Source organism: Lactuca virosa, chromosome 8, assembly GCF_052849685.1.
Source record: "Lactuca virosa cultivar CGN04683 chromosome 8, Lactuca_virosa_CGN04683_v6, whole genome shotgun sequence".
Classification (NCBI taxonomy): domain Eukaryota; kingdom Viridiplantae; phylum Streptophyta; class Magnoliopsida; order Asterales; family Asteraceae; genus Lactuca; species Lactuca virosa.
In genome coordinates, this window is record NC_136433.1 from 352,481,694 (window position 1) to 352,505,578 (window position 23,885).

Consider the following 23,885-nt stretch of genomic DNA (forward strand, 5'->3'; position numbering starts at 1 on the left):
GAAAAACCCCGAAATTAGGGTTTCACTCTGGCATACCTACTCACCGATTTGAGGGCTCTCAACTCGTCGAGTAGATTGCTTAAAACCCCGCGTCCAATCTCATTTCTAGTTGACGAGTCTGGGGCTCCCAACTCGTCGAGTAGCTCTACTAAAATGCATAAATTATAAATGCATACCAGGAATCAGGCGTTACACTTAGCCACTTCTAGAGTTCATTACCAGCCTCAAACACCCTTATACCTCAGAGAAACCCTAGCTCTTTTTCCCTTGGTGATTTATGGCCTTTTTGGACCATTGTTGGCTTGGAATAGAAGAAAAGAAAAAGAAGAAGAAGGTGCTCCATTGGTGGAACTTGCAAGGAATCAACATCCTCAACATCTCTCATAGCTTTTGGACCTTTGTAAATGTCAAAGGCTCAATATTTATGGTTTAAAGTGGTTAGATCTAGGTTATTGTCCCATGTTCTTCATGTTTGAGCAAGTTTGGATGGAAGGAACTCATAAAGGTTGCAACTTTATGACTCTCCTGAGTCCTAAGAGCAACATATATTGTAGATCTAGACTTTGGTTGGATTCTTTTCATTTGCATGAGTTTTGGTCATTTGTAGCTCATATTGGCCTAAAATGGATTCTAGACATGTTATGGACATTCATGTATATAAAGCTTCCACCTTTATGATATACTTGGTATCATAAACCCTTCTGGAGTGGTTGGGTTAAAGACTTTTTCAGATTAAGGGCTTAATGGTTAAGAAATTGTGGTATTTGGCTTTATTTAGACCTAGGGTTGGAGATCTTGATCTCTTTGGGTGTGTTTGTGGATAAAGTTGCAAACTTTATCCATTTAGAACATAGACTGGACCATATATGTGCTTTGGAGCTCTTGGAATCTAGGAAAGTAACTTAAACCATTAAACTGCTGGAAATCCAACACCCATGACATGGCCATAGGTCTCCACAACATGATGGCTAGGAATTGACCATATGTTCGATCATATGAGGACCACAACGTGGCCAAGGAATGCCATGACATGACAGTTAACTAAAGTCAACTTTCACTGTTGACTTTGACCATTTAGTTTTTGACATGGGTTGGTTTTTGGTCAAAATGGTTGGTTTTAGTGTGTAGACTAAGTTTGGACCTTGTATGATGTTATAGGAGTGTTGTAGTAGTGGTTGCAAGGCTTGGATATATGGTTTAGCTGATTCATGAGTCAGGTGAGTCTCCTCACTATACCCATGGATCGAAGGAACCATTGACGACCCACTAGGATGTGTTATGTAGGACGCTAGTTGTCTTTTTGACTCTTGCACTAAATGTTGGGCTGGCCCATTGGCATGAATATAGGGTTGGGCCCATTTGCATGAGTGGGTTGGGCCCATTGTATGTTGGTCTAGGCTCGTTATATGTTGGGCTACACCTACTGTATGACATGCTAGGCCCCTTTGTATGTTGGGCTAAGCCCACTTATTAAGAAGGGCTAGGTCCATTATTATGGGTTGGGACCACAGTGCGAGCTATGCCCGATGATATGTATGGTATGTGGTATTTCGGGGAACTGATACAACTTTGTGCTTACGGTTTCATGTTTATGGTTCTAGGTACTTCTGGTATGAAAGGGAAGGGCCTACTGTGACTACACAACATCCCCCAACGTTTTTCGCATTGCCTTTTTATGATTTTTACTCTTATGTTTAGATGATATAATCACTTTGATTTGTTTTGCGACATCTCATTTGTATGGTTTAAGTGCTCTTAAATTAAAAAGTTTACTATGAATTTTTGGGACGTTACAATTTGGTATCAGAGCTTTGGTTTAAGGGATTCGGGTATATCTGAATTCGAACTAAGGAATTGGTAATATTTCTGAAAGAAAATAAATTTGCTCAAAAAATTTATTAAGAGAAATGAGGTGTGATGCGTGCAATCAACCGAGCTCAAGTAAGTGATTCCCATACTACGCATACATGTTGATATGTTATATGATATGGAATGTTTGCATGCTAGGATGAGGCTAAGGATACCTTCAGGAATTGCATGATGGATTGGCTTAATTGTGATGCCTTATAGCCTTGGAGGAATTGTATTCTATGTTAGATTTGGAATCCATATTGGTGGAAGTGATTGCTAAGTGTATGCTTTAAAAATTGTATACAATTAGGATTATATAGCCCTAGAATGAATGATTTAGCCTTATTTCCTGTTCCTCGCCTGGTTGTGGTCCTAGGGTGGAATCATTTATTCGACAATCTATTTGATCCCGTATTGTGTATAATTTTCATGCATAAGGCAACCGAAAATAAGAGTGGTAGTTCCTAGTATTGTATTAGTAAGTGAGTTCGAGATGCCTTTTTATCGATTTCTGGCTTGGAGTGTTAATACACGAATGCTGCTTGCTTTGTGCTTTGTGGGAATCTTGTTGATATTAGTTAACTATTAAGTGAATACATTAAGTTACATGCCATAAAGGTTAAATAATCTCAGAGTGATTTATTTGGCCCTATTGTGTAGCTCTCGTCTAATTCGATCCATTGTAAGGTAAAGTCCTTTAGTCGAAGGATTATCTAAGCATTGTTACATGTAATTGTATTCATGAAGTAGGTAACTGACATTAGTGGGAGTTCTTCAGCAACTGGTGGCAGGGTGAGGTTGGGAACCTAGGGGAGCCTAGGAAGTGTTTTAGTGGGTTTGGATGTATTGTTTAGCGAGTTCTTGGAGTACCAATTTGAGAAGGTGACTTAGAGGATTCAGGATAATTATTGAGGAGAGTATGGATAGGTGTGGAAGGTAGTATTGGTCATGTACTACTGAAAGCACAGGATCCATACTCGAATCAACAAAAGTCACAAAGAATCTAGGAAGCATGTAGAATGAGGATTCATTGGGTATGTTCTGATTGATGTATGGTCGCTCTTTAGTAAGGTGGTGAGCATGCGTTGAGGAGGTTTTGGGTATGATTCAAGTGTAGGCTATAGGGCTGAGCCGATTAATGGGAGGATTCACGAGTTCGTTTTATCTGAGATTACTCGTGGTATTTTGGATGTAACTCTTGTGTTAGTTGGTACCATCAAGGAGGGGATCATTGATATTTTGGATAAGCGTCTGGGCAAGTTCTGCACAGAGATTATGGTTTTTGTGGGAGCCCGCACTCTTACTTTCCGCACGTTTAGTGCTTCTGGGGATCCCAAGTTCTTTGGGGACAAGGACCCCATTGATAGTAGGATGTGGTTAGCGAACTTGCTGAACGCTTTCCACATGAGCTTCTGCCCCAAGGGGTCGAAGGTCAGATGTGCATCCTGTCTTCTTAAAGACAGAGGTCGTGATTGGTGGGAGGAGGTAGATTTCGCTTTGGGAGGCAAGGCCATGGAGACGATGACTTGGGATGAGTTTGTGACCCGGTTTAGGGAAGAGTTTACGCCATCCATCAAGGTATAGCAGGTGGCGAGGGAGTTTCAGGACCTTTGCCAAATGACGAAGACTATGGCGGAGATCATCGCCAAATTCAGGGAGAGGGCCTTATTGGTTCCGCAGTATGCTGCGGATGAGGAGATGAAGAAGACAAGGTACCATGATATGCTGCAAGATGATATTAGGGAATTTGTGAGCATGTCTAGCAGAAAGACCTCGAGAACATGACTTCCAGAGCCCGGGAACAGGAGTTTAAGCTGGAGCTTCGGGTGAAGCGCAAGCCAGAGTAGTTTTAGTCCATAGCGGTCCAGGCGAAGAGGCTCGATACTCAAGATTTGCGATTGGGAGGCCATAAGGGTCAAGGTCGTTGTGCCACGTGTGGGAGGACTCACGAGGGGAGCTGTCGTGAGAAAGGAGGTGGCTATTTTAGTTGCGGTTACATTGGTCATTTTAGAAGGGATTGTCCTCGAGGTTGAAATCTGATTTGTTTTCATTACTACTAGATGGACCAAAAAAAGGCCGGCTGTCCGAAGTTGATAGGTGGAGCAGTAAGGGAAAGTGGAAGCTTCCATGGTGAGGAGCCAAGCATTCCAGTTGTAGGCCGGGGAGACCTGAGTTCCATCAGATGCAGTTGTGAGACACTATGTTCGGTTTCTTTTAGTCTCCACCTAGGAATCATAATTTCCTTCTGATGGATTAGTTATTATATTTCATAGAATCCTTATATGATATTTTTCATATCGAGATTCATGCTTGAAGAGTAGTCAGTTGAGCCGGTGGTACGCATCAGTTCGGAAGGCGACGACGGCGATGGCGTAAGCCCTGAGTGGGAGCAAATAGAGTGTTCTTCTTAGAGGATCAGCAGTCAGAAAATTTTTGGTGGCTTCGACACAATGGGTCGGAGGGAGTTGCAGTGTAAGTTCGTTGGATCATTGGCACGTAAGATAGTTAAGATCTTTCATGGTTGTGAGATCTAAGGGATTGACTAGAACGCGAGTGCAGGGTGAGATGTTGTCAGCATCATGTTCAATTTTGTGTGTGTAGTCCTTGCAACATAAGTTCTTTTTAGGCCAAGATCTCAAGGTAGCTGATTGTCCCTTCTAGGACAACGAAGTCAACGTGTATAGGTACTTGTGTCGCTCAAGTTGGATGTCTGATGTTGGTTGATTTGCATTTATAAATCAACGGCTGCCATTAGTAGGGTATGAGTGGTGGTGACTAATCACTCTTGAGTGTGGGTGATGCATTGTTCGCATGGATTTATTTCAGCCGTTGGGATTGTCAGGAGAAATCATATTGTATCGGTTGGCTATGTTCTGAGTACATTAATATTTCGGCAGGTGAGTTGTTGGATTGGTGATTCGTCTGTTCCGATAAAGGGTTTAGTCGTTCTTTCTCATCAGTTAATGATGTGAGATGGTTTGGAAATCCATTAGTTATGTAGTTAGCAAAGTCCAATTGAATCTAAGCGGGGGAGAACCGTTTGGATTAATGGGAATATTTACTGGCATGAAACCTGGAGGAGTTTCATACCCTAGGCAAGTAAGTAGCTAGTTAGGTTGGGGTATGAGTTAAGGATTATGCAAGGGATAATGTCAGTGGTTAGTTTTAATCATGGAATCAAAGGTCGAAGATTCAGGGTTATCTTGTTAAGGACATGAAGCAGCGACTGTGGCACATCATGGATTTGTGACTAGGTTCAGGGTGAGGGTTGTGTTAGAACCTCTCTTCTTGTTCTTGTTTGATGAATGCTTTGGGGTTTGAAGCACGAAACGAACACGTTCTTGGGGTATAGCTAGGTGAGGTTTCAATTCATGATTGATTATGGTTTGGCAGGGTAGATGGATGGCAAGACCATGGGTTGAGCCCATGGATGATATGGAAGTGTTGTAAGACTACAGGTAGACGTAGAATTAACAAGGTTGATAAGATGATGTGGAAGTGTTGTAAGAGTAAAGGTAGCCGTCACATTCATAGGGTTGATAGGCTATTGTAGAAGTGTTGTAAATCTATGATGTAGTCATAGCATTCAGAAGGATGAGATAGACGATCGTAGGAGTGGTTGTTGGACTATAGGAGGATCACATCCCACACATGAGTCAAGTCAGATTGTATACTTGGTTGACCACTCCTTGTTGGGAAGGAGGATTGTGGGAGCTGTTTTGGAGTTTTAGGCTTGTATAGCCCTCAGCTGGGTGTGACCCATAAGTGAGGCCCGTTTGGTTATGTTAGCATAGGTGAGACCCATGGGCGAGTCCATTTCGATTATGTAGATTGAGTGAGATATGTGGGCGAGGCCCGGTTGATTATCATAGTATGGTTGAAACCCATGAGCAAGGCTCAGTTGGTTAGGTTAGCTTGGGTGAGCAGACCATTTAGACATTCGAGGATATGCATAGGGCAGGAAGTGATGGTGGTAAGCCTCCGGACTAGTGATAGAATGATGGCGAGATTTGGATGATCAACGAGCTTGTGTTTCCTAGCGGATTTGATGGTATCACGCTTGATCATGAAAAAGTAAGTGCGTGACTCCTGAGGGTGGAACCTGATAGTAATTGGCTGATTTAAGGTGTTAGATCATGATTGGAGTGTGGAGACTCTGTGATAAATGGATTGAATCTGTATGGTAATTAGGCTAGGGTAAACTTTACCAGTTAGACTCTTCGGCGGAGTCTTGTAGTGCGAACAAGTGCGAGGTTGTCAGTCTCAGTGGAAGGATGGGGATTCTACATCCTAGTTTAGTAGAAGGCCACCATGGAATCAGAAGGTCTCAGATAGAATGAATAGACGAATCTTTGGTTACCGGGATGTGAGTTATATATTGGTTTGGCACTTAGGGGTAAGACGTGCGTTGGGAGTCACCCTTGTTTTCAGATGAAAGCAGTGTTGTAAAACTCACTGAGGTGGCCGATTACTCGTCCGAGTACTCGCCCCTTACCGACGCGAGTTACAGAATCTGAGTACTCCCCGATCGACCCTTATTGAAGTGAGCAGTGTTGTAAAACTCGGCCCACTCGGTGATTAATATGTATAATATACTTAATGATTTATTATTTAACACACACATATGTGATTATTACTACATATATATCTTAAATTTTCAATAATTATTCTTGAAGTGGGACCATTGGGTGTTTTTCAGTATTTGTGTATTCACATGTATCTAATTTTATTATATATTTCAATCAACTTATGGTTTTAACTTATGATTTTGACATATATAATTTCCCTAAAAAGATTTCTACATGAATTACCGAATCCGAGTACTCCCGAGTACTCGCTACTCGGTAGTTGACCGAACAGGTACCGAGTAGCGAGTTCTACAACCATGGATGTAAGGTTTTCAGCAACGATGAATGGTCATGGATTCTGTTTTTAGTGGTATCAGCAAGATAATTCAAGGTGGGAAGGGTTTCATTCGGTTCAGGTTGCAGAGTGCGGTCATATTGACTGTGTTTCTAAATGGTTATGCCCGTTTGGAAGTCAAAATAGGTATTGGATTTCCGGGTTTCCGGCAGAGTAGTGATGGTTTTTCTTCATTGATTAAAGTTAGTGGGTCAAGGATTCATTATATGTTAGGGTATGTGAGTTCCACTGAGATTAGGTTTTGATTATAGTATTGGAAGGTAGTCGTATGTATCAGTTGAGTTCTTAGTTCGAATCGGGGTTTTGGATGGTTTGTACGAATAGCCTATGGAACCTGGGAGGTAGTAAGGAGTGATTTTGGGATAAAATCTAATTTAAGTGGGGGAGAGTTGTAATACCCATGTTCTAGATTGGTTAAGCTTACTTTTATTAAGGACCGAAGATGAAGTTTTAGGGGAAGCCTTGTGCCACGCCGTGGGCACGTCGTGGTGCAAGGATGCCCACGACGTGGCACTAAGTAGATTGTTCACGTGTCTTAGTGGACCACCACGACATGGCCAAGGATGGCCATGGCGTGGCAGCTGTTCTGGCCAAAGCCCATGATTCTTTTAGAGTTTTCTTCATATTTAATCCCCTCTAAGCCACTTCTAAGGACCATTAGCAGCCTCCAACACCCTTATACCTCAGAGAAACCCTAGCTCTTTTTCCCTTGGTGATTTATGGCCTTTTTGGGGCATCTTTGGCTCGGAGAAGAAGATATGAAGATGCTCTATTGGTGGAACTGGCAAGGAATATCATCAGCATCTCTTATAGCTTCTCGACCTTTGTAAGTGTCAAAGGCTCGATCTTTATGACTTAATGTGGTTAGATCTAGGTTATTGTCCCATGTTCTTCATGTTTGAGCAAGTTTGGAAGGAAGGAATTCATAAAGTTGGCAACTTTATGACTCTCCTGAGTCCCAAAAGAAACATATGTTGCAGATCTAGACTTTGGTTAGAGTTCTTGTCATTTTCATGATTTGTGGTCATTTATAGCTCATTTTGACCTAAAATGGATTCTAGACTTGTTTTGGATATGCATGTCTATAAAGCTTCCACCTTTATGATAGATCTACTATTATAAACCCATTGTGAGTGGTTGGGTTAAAGACTTTTTAAGATTAAGGGCTTAACGGGTAAGACATTGTGGTATTTGGCTTTATTTGGACCTCGGGTTGGAGATCTTGATCTCTGTGGGTGTCTTAATGGATAAAGTTGGAAACTTTGTCTATTTAGACCATAGAATGGACCATATATGATCTTTGGAGCTCTTGCAATCGAGCAAAGCGGCTTAACACATTAAGTTGCTGGAAATCCAATGCTCATGGCGTGTCCATATGTCTCCATGGAATGACGACTAGGAATTGTCGCTCCGTTCGATCGTATGATGGCCATGACGTGGCCAAGGAAGGCCACGACGTGGAGGTTGACTGAAGTCAACTTTGACCATTGAATTTGACTATTGACTTTTAACATGGGATGCTTTTTGGTACAGATGGCTAGTTTTAGTGTGTAGACTAAGGTTGGACCTTGTATGATGTGATAGGACTGTTGTAGCAACGGTTGTAAGGCTTGGAGCTGTGGTTTAGCTTACTCGTGAGTTTGGTGAGTATCGTCACTATACCTGTGGGTTGAAGGCACCAATGCTGACCTACTAGGATTTGTTATGTAGGATGCTAGCTGTCTTTATGACTATTGCATTGTATGTTGGGTTGTGCCCATTGGCATGCATATAAGGTTGGGCCCATTTACATGAGTGGTTGGGCTAGGTCCATTATATGTTGGGCTAGGCCTATTGTATGTCGTGCTAGGACCCTTTGTATACTGGGCTAGGCCCATTAATTAGGAAGATCTTGGCTTATTATTATGGGTTGGGCCCAATGTGCGGGCTTTGCCAAATGATATGTATGTTATGTGGTATTTTGAGGAACTCATTAAGCTTTGTTGTTTACGGTTTCATATTTATGGTTTCATGTACTTCTGGTACGAAAGGGAAGGGCCCAACGTGACTGCACATTATCCCCCATTGTTTTCCGCATTGGCTGTTTATGATTTTTTGTAACATCCCAAAATTCAAGGCCAAAAATTTCGTTTTTAAATAAGTTATTACATAAAACCCTCAGTATAAAAACATTCATAATAATAATATCTCGTGTCAAACCAAAGTGTAAATAATCAAAGCATGTTATCATCAATTAATATCAGAGTGTAATCCTAAAGATCTCATATGCAGAAAACATAGTGTGATGCGCTGCGACCAAGCCGACTCCTTTCCTTTGAAACGAAGTACCTGAAACCAAAACTGTAAACCGTAGGCACGAAGCTTAGTGAGTTCCCCCATCATACCACATACCATACAACATACGTATTGTCGGGCAATTCTGGGGTGCCCGACCTACCTATGTCAAGCCATTCTGGGGTGCTGACCTACCCATGTCAAGCCATTATGGGGTGCTGACCAACCCTTGTCAATCCATTCTGGGGTGTTGACCTACCCATGTCAAGCCATTCTGGGGTGCTGACCAACCCTTGTCAAGCCATTCTGGGGTGCTCACCAACCCTCCGGTCTATCTCAACCGGCAACGGGGACTATTTCACCCCTACCACTACAACAGAGTAATTATCGTGTACATACTACTAATCATACATGGGTACTAGCTACCCCCTTCGGTATCTTTCAACCGGTATCCGGGGACTATTTCACCCCCTACTACTACCATATAATAACATATCATGAACATACTACTAGGCATGCATGGGTACTAACTACCCCTTCGGTATCTTGCAACCGGTAACCGGGGACTATTTCACCCCTACTACTACTAACACATAACATCATATCATGCTAACACATAAACATATCAGGTAGTAACAAACCTAGATGATTATCACAAAGACAATCATCTACCAAACAACTCTACTAGTGGGCTAGTATTGTGGCCTTAGACCCACTTCTACTGGAAGGTAAGTCACCTCACACTACTGAAGTCCTGCAGATTCAACCCCACACTGCTAAAGTCCCGCAGACTCAACCCCAGCTGCTGGATGACAGATTCTCGAACTGTCAACACCCAAATAACACCCAATTAATAGTTGGGTGTCAATACATAACCATAAGTCCATGCTTGGGGGTAAAAGACTACTCTACCCCTAACTTGGCTTGATTCAAGCACGAGGCCCAATCTAAAGGCCCAAAAGTCCAACTATGGCTCAAAGGCCAACATATGGCCCAATTTTCCAAATTGGGCTCAAGCCTTTACATGTCTTATTCATAGGCCCAACCAAAAAGTCCAGTCCAACATTTGGTATTCTAATGGCCCAATATCTCATAATCATAAAGGCCCAAACTATGGCCCATATATGGCCCAATTTTCCAAATTGGGCCTAAACCCCTTGCATTGGCCTTAACCTAGGCCCATTAAATTATTCTAGCCCATTTGCTTGTTCTTGGATAGCCCATTATTATCCAATCACCAAAGCCCAATAGAAAGGCCCAACTTAAGGCCCAAGTGAGATTACGGTTTCACATAAAATGATGATTAGGGTTAAGTGTTTCTCACTTAACCCATTAAGAGCTTAATCCATTAAGTCCATCACTCATCTAAATAGATCATATGGTGTGATTGGGCTAAATACACAATTCCATTCCAATAACCCAAAGTGGGTCCCGATAAGTCCAAGCCCATAAATCCAATATTAGGGTTTTCTAAACCCTAATTAGGGTTTCCAACCCCATCTTAGATCATTAGGCCCAATAGCTAGGCCTTTTGATCAATTAGGGTTTATTAGGCCCATTAGGGTTTCACTGGGCCCATTAGGGCTTCACTGGGTCCATTAGGGTTTCAAGCATCCCAAACGAATCAAACTCAACAAGGCAAGCACACCGCCACCCGACACGGCGGCCGGTGGCAGCAGGAGGCGGCAGCCACCACCTCACGGTGGTGGTTTTGACTTTTCTTTCCATTATTCCATTTTTTGTTACAATTTACAATGATAGAGTCTCAAATAAACACACACCCGCTCACTAAGATAAACACACACTTGGCGGCACATGGTGACAGCCACCACCTCACGGTAGTGGTAGTGGCGGTTATCGGTCTTCCAGCTACACCAAACACACATTCACACACTTCATGTTGCACTAGACATTCCAGCCACCCACCTGGTGGCTCTTGGCGGCGACAGCAACAGATTTGGGATGGCAGCCACTACCTCACAGTGGTGGCGGTGGTCTCTCGATTCCTGCGCACAAAATGTATATGCTTTAGTATTAGCTTCGGGAACAACCCCTAAAGGCGAACACTCACTCATTCGGCCACCCACAAGGTGGCAGGACAGCTTCGGAGTGTCGCAGAAACGACGACCAATGGCGGCAGCGGCCCAAAACGGCGACTAAAGGGCTGCCGGCGGCAGCAACCGATGTATACGGTGCCAAAACACCGAGAATAGCGAAGGAGATGAAAGGGGAAGGTGGAAGATGGGCTTACCAGCAGTTTCCAGTCGCTCCCGACTCTCACAACAACAATGCTCACTCCGCCGTCGATCTTGGCGGCCAACCCGGCCGAACATGTCGTTTCCGGTAGCGGAGCTGCGATGGCAGCAATGCTCAGCGTAACAGCGGCGTCATGGCATTTGATGGCGAACGGGCTGCGGCAGCAGGCTTGCGACTTCATTTCCCCGGCGTTAGGGTGAGCGAGAGCTGGTTGCTCCGGTGGTTTGGGACCCCAATCGAGGTGGTGTTTCCTTGGTGATTCGGTGGCGCAAGGTGGCGATAAGGAAGCTGGAGGCAGAGGTTGGGTGGAGGGGATACAAGGTGGTGTTGGTGGCTGACTTCCCGTTCCTAGGGTTTGGGTTTTGAACCCTTAAATACCCGCTCCATCTAAATGTTTGCCATATTGACAATAACAATCCCTCCCTTCACATTTTCTTTCAAAGCAAGGCTAATATTTACCATTTAAACCCTGAATCCATAAATTTCTTTCATAATAAGTCCGAATTTACTAAACAACCCCTATCTTTTAAAATCTCTACAAAACTAATCCAGAATTTACAAAACCGCCCCTTGCTTGACAAATTCTTTTCAATTAAGGTCCAGAATTTACCCTTCAGCGCTCAACTTCTACATTTATGACAATTAGCCCCTCGATACCATCCTTTGATATATAATTATTTATTTTAGGGCTACTCTTTGTTCATTAATTCATTTATTTATCTATTTAATAAATGGGGTGTTACATTTTTACTCTGATTGTTAAATGATATAATCACTTTGATTTGTTTTGGGACAACTCATTTGTATGGTTTAAGTGCTCTTAAAATGAAAACTTTACTATGAATTTTTGGGACGTTACAAATAGGTATCAGAGCCTTGGTTTGAGGGATTTGGTTGCACTCTCGGGTGTGTCTGAACTCAAACTGAGGAATTGGTAATATTTTTGAAAGAAAATAAGTTTGCTAAATAGGTTTTTTTATAAAGAGAAATGTGGTGTGATGCGTGCAATCAGCCGAGCTTAAGCAAGTGATTCCCTGAATACCCATACATGTTGATATGTTATATAATATGGAATGTTTGCATGCTAGGGTAAGGCTAAGGATACCTTCAGGAATTGCATGATAGATTGGCCTGATTGTGATGCCTTGTAGTCTAAGAGGAATTCTATGCTATGGTAGATTAGGAATCTATATTGGTGGAAGTGATTTCTAAGTGTATGCTTTAAAAATTGTATACAATTAGGATCATATAGCCCTAGAATAAATGATTTAGCTTTATTTCCTGTTCCTCACCTGGTTGTGGACCTAGGGTGGAATCATTTATTTGACAATCTATTTGATCATGTATTGTGTATAATTTTCATGCATAAGGCAACCGGCAGTAAGAGTAGTAGTTCCTAGCCTGGTAGTAGTAAGTGAGTTTGACATGCCCTCTGATTGATTTGTGGCTTGGAGTTTTACAGTACGAATGTTTCTTGCTTTGTGCTTTGTGGGACTCTTGTTGATGTGAGTTAACTATTAAGTGAATACATTAAGTTACATGCCACAAAGGTTAAATAATCTCAGAGTGATTCATTTGGCCCTATTGTGTAGCTCTCGTCTGAGTCAAAACGTTTTAGGGTTGAGTCGTTTGGTCGAAGGATTATCTAAGCCTTGTTGCATATAATTGTATCCATGAAGTAGTTAACTGACATTAGTGGGAGTTCTTCAGCAGCTGATGGCAGGGTGAGGTTAGGAACCTAAGGGAGCCTAGGAAGTGTTTTAGTGGGTTTAGATGTGTTGTTTCGTGAGTACTTGGAGTACCAATTTGAGAAGGTGACTTAGAGGACTCAGGATAATTCTTGAGGAAAGTATGGATAGGTGTGGAAGGTAGTATTGGGCACGTACTACTGAAAGCACATGATCGATACTCGAATCAAGGAAAGTCATGGAGAATCTAAGAAGCCTGTAGAATGAGGATTCATTGGGTATGTTCTCATTAGTGTATGGTCGCTCTTTAGTATGGTGGGGAGCATGCGTTGAGGAGGTTCTAGGTATGATTCAGGCGCAGGCAATGGGGCTGAGCTAATTATTGGGAGGATTGATGAGTTGGTTTCATCTGAGATTACTCGTGGTATTTTGGATGCAACTCTTATGTTGGTAGGTACCATCAAGTAGGGGATCATGGATATTTTGGATGAGCGTCTGGGCAAGTTCTGCATAGAGATTATGGTTTTTGTGGGAGCCCGAACTCTTTCTTTCCGCATGTTTAGTGTTCTATGGGGACAAGGACCCCATTGATAGTAGGAAGTGGTTAGCGAACTTGCTGAATGCTTTCCAGATGACCTTCTGCACCGAAAGGTCGAAGGTCAGATTTGCATCTTGTCTTCTTAAAGACATAGCTCATGACTGGTGAGAGGAGGTATATTTTTCTTTGGGAGGCGAGGCCATGGAGACGATGACTTGGGATGAGTTTGTGACCCGGTTTACTGTGGAGTTTGCACCATCCATCGAGGTACAACAGCTAGCGAGGGAGTTCTAGGACCTTGGCCAAACGACGGAGACTATGGCGGAGATCATCGCCAAATTCAGGTAGAGGGTCTTATTCGTTCCACAGTACGCTGGGGTTGAGGTGACGATGAAGACAAGGTACCATGATATGCTGAAAGAAGATATTAGGGAATTTATGAGCATGTCTAGTAGCAAGACCTTGTAGAACATGATTTCCAGAGCCCGAGAACGGGAGGTTAAGCTGGAGCGTCGGGTGAAGCGTAAGCCAGAGCAGGTTTAGACCACATTGGTCCAGGAAAACATGCTCTAGACTCAAGATTCGTGATTGGGAGGCCATAAGGGTCGTAGTCACCAAGCCAAGTTTGGGAGGACTCATGAGGGGAGCTTTCGTGAGAAAGGAAGGGGTTGTTTCAGTTGTGGTCATACTAGTAATTATCGCAAGGATTGTCCACGAGGTTCGAATCTGATTTGTTTTCATTACAACCAGGTGGACCACAAGAAGGAAGACTGTCCGATGTTGACAAGTGGAGCAGTGAGGGAAAATGGAGGCTTCCGTGGTGAGGAACCGAGCATTCCAGTTGCAGGCCAAGGAGACATGAGTTCCATTAGATGCAGTTGCAAGATGCATTGTTCGGTGGTCTCTCCTTTCCTCCTTCTTCTTCAAAATCACAAAACACACACTCTCAAGCTTAGAAATGCTTTACAAGATGGATTAAGGTTGCAAAAATGTTATAGGGGATGGAGGCTGATGAAGTGAGGGGAAATGGGGCTATTATGGGGTTTAGATATGAGTCAAACCCTAAAAATTAGGGTTTTCATGTCTGGTACATACGCCCTACGTACATATATCTGCTTAGCATACTAGGGCACGCCCTAGTACGCTTAGCGTACACATGTACACATGGCGTACTCCCCCAGCACTCAAATTACGAAAATGCCACCAGGGCCTTCAATGTACTCTTTCTTTTACTTAGGTTCCAAATTGAAATATAATAAAATTTTAGGGTCAAAATTAGAAGTACCTTATCATCAGGATTTTATAACTATCCCCTACTTGATCTAGACTTCGTCCTCGAAGTTGGTTGCGGCGAATAACTCAGATAATGCTCCCGCATCTCAGTCTCCGATTCCCACGTCTACTCGGAGCCTCTTTGATGTTGCCACTATACCTTTACCAAAGGTATCTCCTTGTTGCGCAAGACCTTCAACTTTCTTTTTAGAATAACCACTGGTCTTTCAACATTGTTCAGGCGCTCATCGACCTGATTATCATCTAAAGGAACTACTACCTCGTTGTCCAACACACACTTCCGCAACTGAGAGACATGGAAAATGTTGTGGATCTTACTAAGATCGCTCAACAAATCCAACCTATAAGCTACCTTGCCAACCCTGGAAATCACCCGAAGATGTCCAATATACCAGGGACTAATTTCTGACGGGAAATCTAGGTTACAAATACAATGCCTTAAGCGGAAAAACAATAAAAAATAATTTAATTGATTAGGGCGCATGCAACCTAGTTAGCTCTATGTCTTTCACATATTAGCAACATACTATGAATACTATGTCTACAAAACTTTCCTATGAACAAACCAATTCATATGACAAGAAAAAATGAACCTTTAGATTGTTATTGTAAACAATCTTGAATCCTTCTTCTTCAAAACCTTTGGCAGCTAGCACCACATGTGTAGTGCCTCTGATGGTTCACACCCAATACTAGCAACTAAGGGTTATGGAGAGGAAGGAGGAGAATTTCTCCCAGAACTCATCTAGGGTTAGAAGTGTTGAATTTTGGTATAATACAACATCCTATGGTGTACATGCAACCCTATAAACCTTGGATCTATGTTTTCTCTATTATACATGCAAATATTAACTATTCCAAGGTTTCATCCTAACTAGCATATTATGAAGCACCTATACTACAAAGTTCTAGTTAGATAACATACCTTTTGATGTGGCTTAAAGTCTTGATGTATTTGGCCTTAAGAGCTTAGCACCAATAGTACGAAATGCCTCAAATGGAATCACAACACACCTAGGACAAAGGCGGCTCTTGAGAGAGAATTCCATGCACCAAAACACCTCCATATTTCTCTAAGAAAAGAAGTGGTGATTTTGGCTATGGAGTAACCTATTTATATGTAGGATTCCAAGGGTCATGGGTACAACCCATAATCCATACCCATGGGTTTTATGATCCATGGTTCATGTGGCCCAACTCTTTATGTATCCATACATAAACTTGGTCCAACATGGATCCTAAGCCCAACACATATAAATATAACTAATTATCATAATTAGTCCCCATAGATTTAATTAGTCTCTTTTGATCACTAAATTAATTCCAAATTAATTCTTGATCGATACTAATTAAAACATATGATTTCATATTAATATATTATAACTTATAATATATTAATAAACCATAAATAACCTTCTCTCAAAAGTCCATCCTAACAAATTGTCCTGATGATATGCAACCCAAATGGACCATGCTACTCTCGGGTCAAGTACATACCAATAATAGTTATGGGCTTAGACATCTAATCCAACAGTCTCTCACTTGGATAATGTGACAACTGTCAAAATTCGTTTCAGTTCTAGATTTGACTAAACTTAGTTGCACGTATAGGCACGACACATACTAGACTAAGTAACTAGAAACTAAGTTATAACCTACTAGAAGCTTGGAAACAATTAGAATCAATGGATAGTATACTTAGATTTCACATTGATATGTGAATTCTACAACTACTTAACTGTAGTGAATATCCATATTTAGGTCACTCTTTGACTCGAACACCTTTTCATGAATCATATACACACATCATGCACTTTACCTAGTGGTAGAAATTAGGTCAGAGTCTCATAGAAACTTAAGTCAAAGTTGAAGACTAAGACTAGTATACTTGATTCCTCAATTTTGCTTGAATCTCGGAATCACTACATAGAATGCCAATAAACCGATAAAAATAAATTACAAACATTATTTATAACTATAAAAGAGTTATAATACCATAAGATAATTTGAAGTCTCAAATATTCAATTTATTTTGATATTCAAAGTATATTAAACTCCAAAACCCTAAAAGCCCTAAAACCTAAATTTTATAAAGTTTAACATCAAGAATTTTATAAAATTAGTTATGAAACTTATAATATTATCTTAAAATAATTAAATTCAAGGAAATATAATCAAGGAAATAAAAATTTAAGTCATTAACATTTACCCTTAATTTATAAGTCAAAAATCAATATTTTATGAGTAAAAACTATATTAAGGTGCATATGTTATAAAAATTTGGTGTTTTCATAAAATAATTAGAATTTTATAAAAATGGAAGAGTGAGGGAACCTCTCTCCTCATCAAAATTCGTCCCCCCTCTTTCCTAGGCACCCTCTTCCCAAAATTTTTAATCATTCACTTCACCCTCACACTCCATCTTCTCTCTCACTCTACCCCTCATTCTCTCTCACACTCTTCATCACCACCACTCCATTTCTCTCTTCATTTCTCTATACCCACGAAATTTTCCAGAGAATAAGTCCAAGAACACACCTCAAACTCAAAATCTTCATCATCTAGTGGTGTTCATTATGGTAGAACACGATTTCCTTTCATTTTCCTCCATGTTTTCAAGGTTTTTCTTGCATTTCCTTCTTCTTCTACACCTTTCTCTTAGAAAATTTGTGTGAATATTCATTCACTTCAGTTTTGATGATGATGGTGGTAGATTTTCACCAAAAACATCTTGCATGTTACAAAATGGTGAAGATCCATGACCTAAACCTAAGTCAAAACCATGGAAATGCACTTTTCTATATGTTTTGGTGGAAAAACACCACATGCACCCTATGTTTTCTATCAAAAACGATTTTTGAACATTTCAAACTCATGAATGATCTTCAAACCAACATGCATGTGATGATCTTCAAGCTAATATGCTAGATCATCAAAGTATGTTGTTAAAAGCTTTCAAATATGTTCATGAAGGATTTATTTCCAAATAAATATCTAAAACTCCTTTTCTGACCAAATCCGATTTTCCCGAGATTCCCATCAACAAAATAATATGATCTGTAAATTTCCAGAAAATAATTCATTTTTCTAGAATTATTATAATTAATGCAAGAAAATAGGGCAATAAATCATATAAAATACTTGCTGGGGTCTATAAATCCTAGTTAAATTCGTGGACGACCCATATGCTAAATAATGATTCCTCATTAAGTTTCATCGATTTTTGTTACTGTTTAATATGGTTTTGAATTTTCTTTTTGTTTAGCCCCAATAAATCATAAAACCGCTTTAGATAATTTGAAAAGGTTATATAATAATTTTCGCAGCTTATACTCTCTGTGGAAGACGTAGAAAAATATTTTCAGAATTTTTCATAATGTATTCCTATTTTTCCCCGATTTTTGTGTATATTATGGACTAAAAACAGGAAAAATAGTTCTGCTTATCCAAAATTCATAAACATTTACCAGAACACCTTGTAGTACATTAGGAGGCTACATAAAAATTTTGATGACTTTTCCCTTCTGTATACTATTTTTCTCCTATTTTCTAAGATTAAATACACTTAAATACACAAAATCGGATTCCAGTAGATAAAAACCACATTTGGGATTTTTCCCAGATTATTTACACTGTACATGAACTTTACAAAATTTTTGGTAATTTACTTTAACTGTTTAATAATTATTCTCTAATTAATGATTATTTAAGAGGATAAAACAAAGAAAAATAGAAAGACTAATTGAAAAATATCTTTTATATTTTTCACAGCTGCTACATGTATAATAAAAGTGTTACAAAAATTTTGGGCAATTTTGGAAACTGTTTTCTATTTATTTCAATTTTTATTAGAATAAATGCTCAAAAATCATAAAATTGGGTTAAACAGTTTAGAAATCAATTTTTATATTTTTCCCAACTTAAGAATGTTTAATAACAATATCACAAAAAGTTTGGGTAATTTTGGAAACTGTTTTCTATTTATCCCCATTTTTATTAGAATAAATGCATAAAAATCATAAAATTGGGTTAAACAGTTTAGAAACCCCTTTTTATATTTTTCCCAGCTTACGTATGTGTAATGACATTGTTATAAAAAGTTTGGGGTATTTTCATAACTGATTTCTATTTTTCATGAATTTGTATCTATTTAGAGAATTAAATATGTGAAAAATGGTTATACATATTCATAATCCATGAAAATTTATCTAGAAGTCTTTTAGTACATTTAGAACCAAAATATGAAGTTTGGTAATTTTTATTAACTGTTTAGTATTTTTCATGATTTTATGGTTATTCAAGAAACTAAAATCGTGAAAAATAGTCAGACAAATAAAAAATTGAAGAAAATTTATCTTAAGGTCTTTGACTTCAATTAAAACTTAAATGCAAAGTTTAGGAAAGTTTAGAACTAAATTGATTTAGTTTTGAATATTTAATCATTGGAACACCTCTAAAATGTTAATTATTAACATTTCAATAATGGAAATTTTCCACTTAAATTGTTATATAACAATTGATTCTTTGAAACTTAATTTCCACAGAAAAATGTTTGTAACTTATCAATATTAAATTTTGACACATTATTGGCATAATTCTATTGTAGTAGTAAGTATACTAGTGTTAGATTTCGATTAGAGACTCACTAGCGAATACCCTTATTGTAGGAATCGGTAGTGGTACACGTGGAACGTAGTTCAAGGCACCATTTGCATCATCTAAATGATAGTGAGTATTCATCACTCCCCTATTTTCGGTTTTTACGTTTTGGGGTGGAAAAGCATGTCCTAAACTATTTATGTTCGTTGTATTTATTTGACTCGTATAAACTTGGTTGCTATATTTTGCATATTGTGAGTATTCACGCACTCCCCTATTTTCAGTTTTTATGTTTTGGGGTGGAAAAGCATGTCCTGCAAAACTATTTTTTGAATGTTGTATTTAAATTGATTTGTATCAAACATGATTGCTATTTTATTGCTATGTCTCTCTATATATGTCTATGCAACACGGAACATGAGAACTTATCGTACTAAGGCCCTTCCCTTATCTCTAACCATTAACTCTTTGAGCCAATGGTCATTATGGATAGCGCTATTAGGAATTGACAACTCCTCACTCGCCCTATTGCTGGAGTGCATGATACCATATTCATCTATGGAACGATAAGCATAAATCTTGATAGGGCTTCAGTCATAGGTTTGGTTGAGACTCATTGTTTGCTCATACACATACAAACTCGTTACTTATTATAGCAATAAACTTGTTTATTAATTATAGCAATGAACTTTGTTTCTCATTACAACAACGAACTGTTATTACTGAAAACTTATATACATGTTTTAACAATGAAATTGTTTGCTCCTTGTAGCAACGAAATTGATTGCTCATTTTAGCAATGAAACTTGTTTACTCGTTTGAGTAACGAACTTTATCTTCCATGAGAATATGAATGTTGCATCTTATTTGGGCAACATACCTTATCTCTCATGATGACAAAGAACTTTGTTTTTACAAACTTATTTACTCATTTTAACAATATACTTTTATTATTGGAAACTTTTATCAAAACTTTGATTTCAATTCATGGAACCAGTATTATTTTGTTTATCTGTGAGTACTCACCAACTATTTTTATAGTTGACGCTCGTTTTACATGCTTTTTCAGGAATCATTGAGTAAGTGGCACTTAGGGACACTTCACTTTTAGGAGCATTCGCATGTGTTGTATTTCAATTTACATTGTAATTTCTTTTAAAAGTTGTTCAAACCCATTGTGAATTTGTAATGATTTTTAATACTATGGTTGGTGTTGTCTTTTAACTTTTGCGATGAAACCCTTTGTACTGCCACGCCCTGTGTTTCCGCTTTAGCGGGGTGTGACAGGAAATAGTATCAGAGCCGAAGGTTATAGAGAATACCGGTTTTCCTTTGGAAAACCACAACTATAGCCAAAAGTTTTCTAAACGTTTTTAAAATACTGAACATACTACTGGTATAACTAATTCGAGTACGCATTATCAGACTTTAATTAAGTATAGCCTGGCCAACTATGCTTAATTAAGGAAACTTAATGTGAGGCTTGAAACAGTTATAGTAGAATTATGTTTAAAACGATTTTCAACTTAAACTTTTGAAAAACAAAATTTTTCGGTGTGCGTACGGGCATTGCATATTATAGGCATTCATCTAGATACACTTAGAAACTAAGTGCACTTTTATAACAATGCCTTTATTTAGAAATATTCTTACCCCTTATCAAGTGCTAGGTTAACCACTTATGTTAGGTTATATCACTAGCCATTCTAGGAGCAATGCACTTAGTACTGAGAATGAGTATTCATCGGTAGCTATTGACTTTAGATGTAAGGTTAGTAGTTAGATATACACTAGTAATAATCTTAAGTCGAAACATATGCCAATTATTCCTCAATACCTCTTCATCGTCTTCGTACTAGAGTTACAACTAGGAAAAAGCGTTTCGATACCGACACGGATGAGAATCAGAGCATCGCGTAAAAAGGTAGATGAGTCACCACTAAGTAATCACTTGGATACCATTGGCGGGCATTCTGGATTCGACTAACGAGGAGACACAAGAAGGTTTAACCCATACATGAGACTTCTCTACTACACTACGAATTTAGCTTTAGGTTGTTTCCACCTTGAGCTTAAAACTTAACATAGGATGCCCCTTTGACCTCTATAAAAGGCCACGAAACTACATTGACACCATAAAACATTTTACAAACAATTTTTCTTGTCCTTTATTTTGAGGAAAAGACACCGGTACTCGCCTTAGACTCGCCTTGTACTCGCCTTAGTATTTAGGTACGATCAGCTACACTAACATACTTATTCTGCGCTTCTTAATCATCCATCGAAAAATTAATTCTCTTCATCGGTTTTACTTATCATCGATAAAAGATTTTATAACCACTTCATACAACTTACTAGACCTTTCCTAACAATGTAAGTCGTATTCTCGCTAAAAACTTTTGACAACTTGTTTTAACTTAACATTTTCTTTAAAACACAATTTAACCAATATTGGTTTTAACCTTGCTATTTCAATTTCATTTCAAATCCATTTCAATGGATAGATGTGCTTTTAATGGCATATAAACCATTTTAAACCTTGCATACCATTTTGACACGTTTTCGAAAAACTTAGAAACATTTTCTTTTATAAAAGTGTTTAAACTCTATGCTATAAAACTTAAACATATGACATTAAAGTTCATAGTATGTGTAAAAGCTTCATCGGATCTTCAAACCACTTTTGTTTTAAGTCTTTTGACTACTTTCTCATTTAGGCATTGTACTTAACTTAAATGTGTTTTCTAGTAACCTAACATGGTATTTTTACAACTTTCTAATCCAAATGTGTTTACAAGACATCACTGATACCTACATTTCAAAACACACCTTATTTGTTTATTTTATTTCAAATTAGTTTTATAATTTGTGTTTATAAAACTTACAACATTGCAAAACTTAGTGTTCACTTTTAAACTTCCAGCGACGTACTTTTGACAATGCATAATTATTCATCTAAACATGTTAAGTCTTTACCTTATCCGTTTTAACCATTGTTAGACTCCAGTCAAAAAGGTCAAAATTGTCAGATTTTCAATTACAAGTTTTAGTGTTTCTTCTTTTTTCACAAATGGAGTTTAACTTAATAGATAACTCGTGAATTTTAAGCAAACCTTAGAAAACACTTTGAAACTTCTGCATTTCTATTTAATCATCAATATACATACAATATTGAAGTTTGAAATATATCTCAACCTGGTTTTAAATTTACCTATATGTATTGTTCTTATAATTTTAACAATAACAATCATTGCCGCCGCTACCTTACTTTTTCTTTCCCCCGAACTTATTTTTCGCTCTCCTTCTGACTTTAGATGTCGCACACCATAATATTAACATAATACATTGTCTAACTTTGTTTCTGTCTATTTTGCTTCACCTGGTATCATGTTTGTCTACATAAAGACTAGAAGTCTATCCTTGCGTTTTGAGCGATTAATACGTGTATAGTTGTGAGGCATAATTTTGATTTAGTCAACTTTGATATATTCAATTACGCTTTTTATCATATACATCTTGTTTTTTTTTATTTGAAATCTACAATAAACAAGTAATCCTTAATTACATTTGCTCCTTTTGCTCTAAATTTAAAATTTTGATTCAACACACAATTTTCATTGTATTTCCTTACAATTAATATACAAGGTGACCGCCTTGATCTTATCATTTTTCAAAATCCATAAAATATATGTGAAGAATACATTTCATATGTTTCATCTTTTCTTTAAAAATATGAAAAGTTATAAAAGTTATGATTTATTTATCCTTCAAATGAATATTTTTGTAGAATCACTAAATTAAGAATGTAGTGTTTTCGATGATCGACATTTTTACACCTTTCTTAAAATAGTATTTTACTTTGCAAATTTCAGTGAATTCCTAAACTCTCAAACTTGTTTTAATAAGTATTCTGAATCCTCGTAAACTTGAATTTGTCCTGACTTAGACAATTGGACAATTTTTCAAAAAAAAAATAATAATACAAATATTTCTATACAGATTCATTTAATGGCGACTTAAACCTTTAACCTTAATTAATCTTTATATTATTTTACTACTTCGTTTGATCGTCACACATGTATCTTCATTATCTTGGAATTATTACACATTTTGATAATAGTGAAATTAATTATCATTTCTAAACACACATTTTGAGAGCAGTGAGATTACTTATCATTTTAAACGCTCAAAATGCTACCTAAATAATGTGATTTAAAATATCATAAAGTTTCACCGCCTTCATTAGAAACAACGACTCTCTAACTGTATTCTTCAATCATGGTTCTATTATAGTTAGAGTACCTGTAGTAGAAATTATAGCTTCAGAAATCCTTGATCGTTTCGTAATTTCTTTTGTAGATGGGAGTTAAATAGCCTTTACATTCGAGATGTACCAAAACTTCGTTGCCTACCCTTAATGTGTATCAATAGGAACTTACCGTCGATCGCTTCTTTTTCATTCG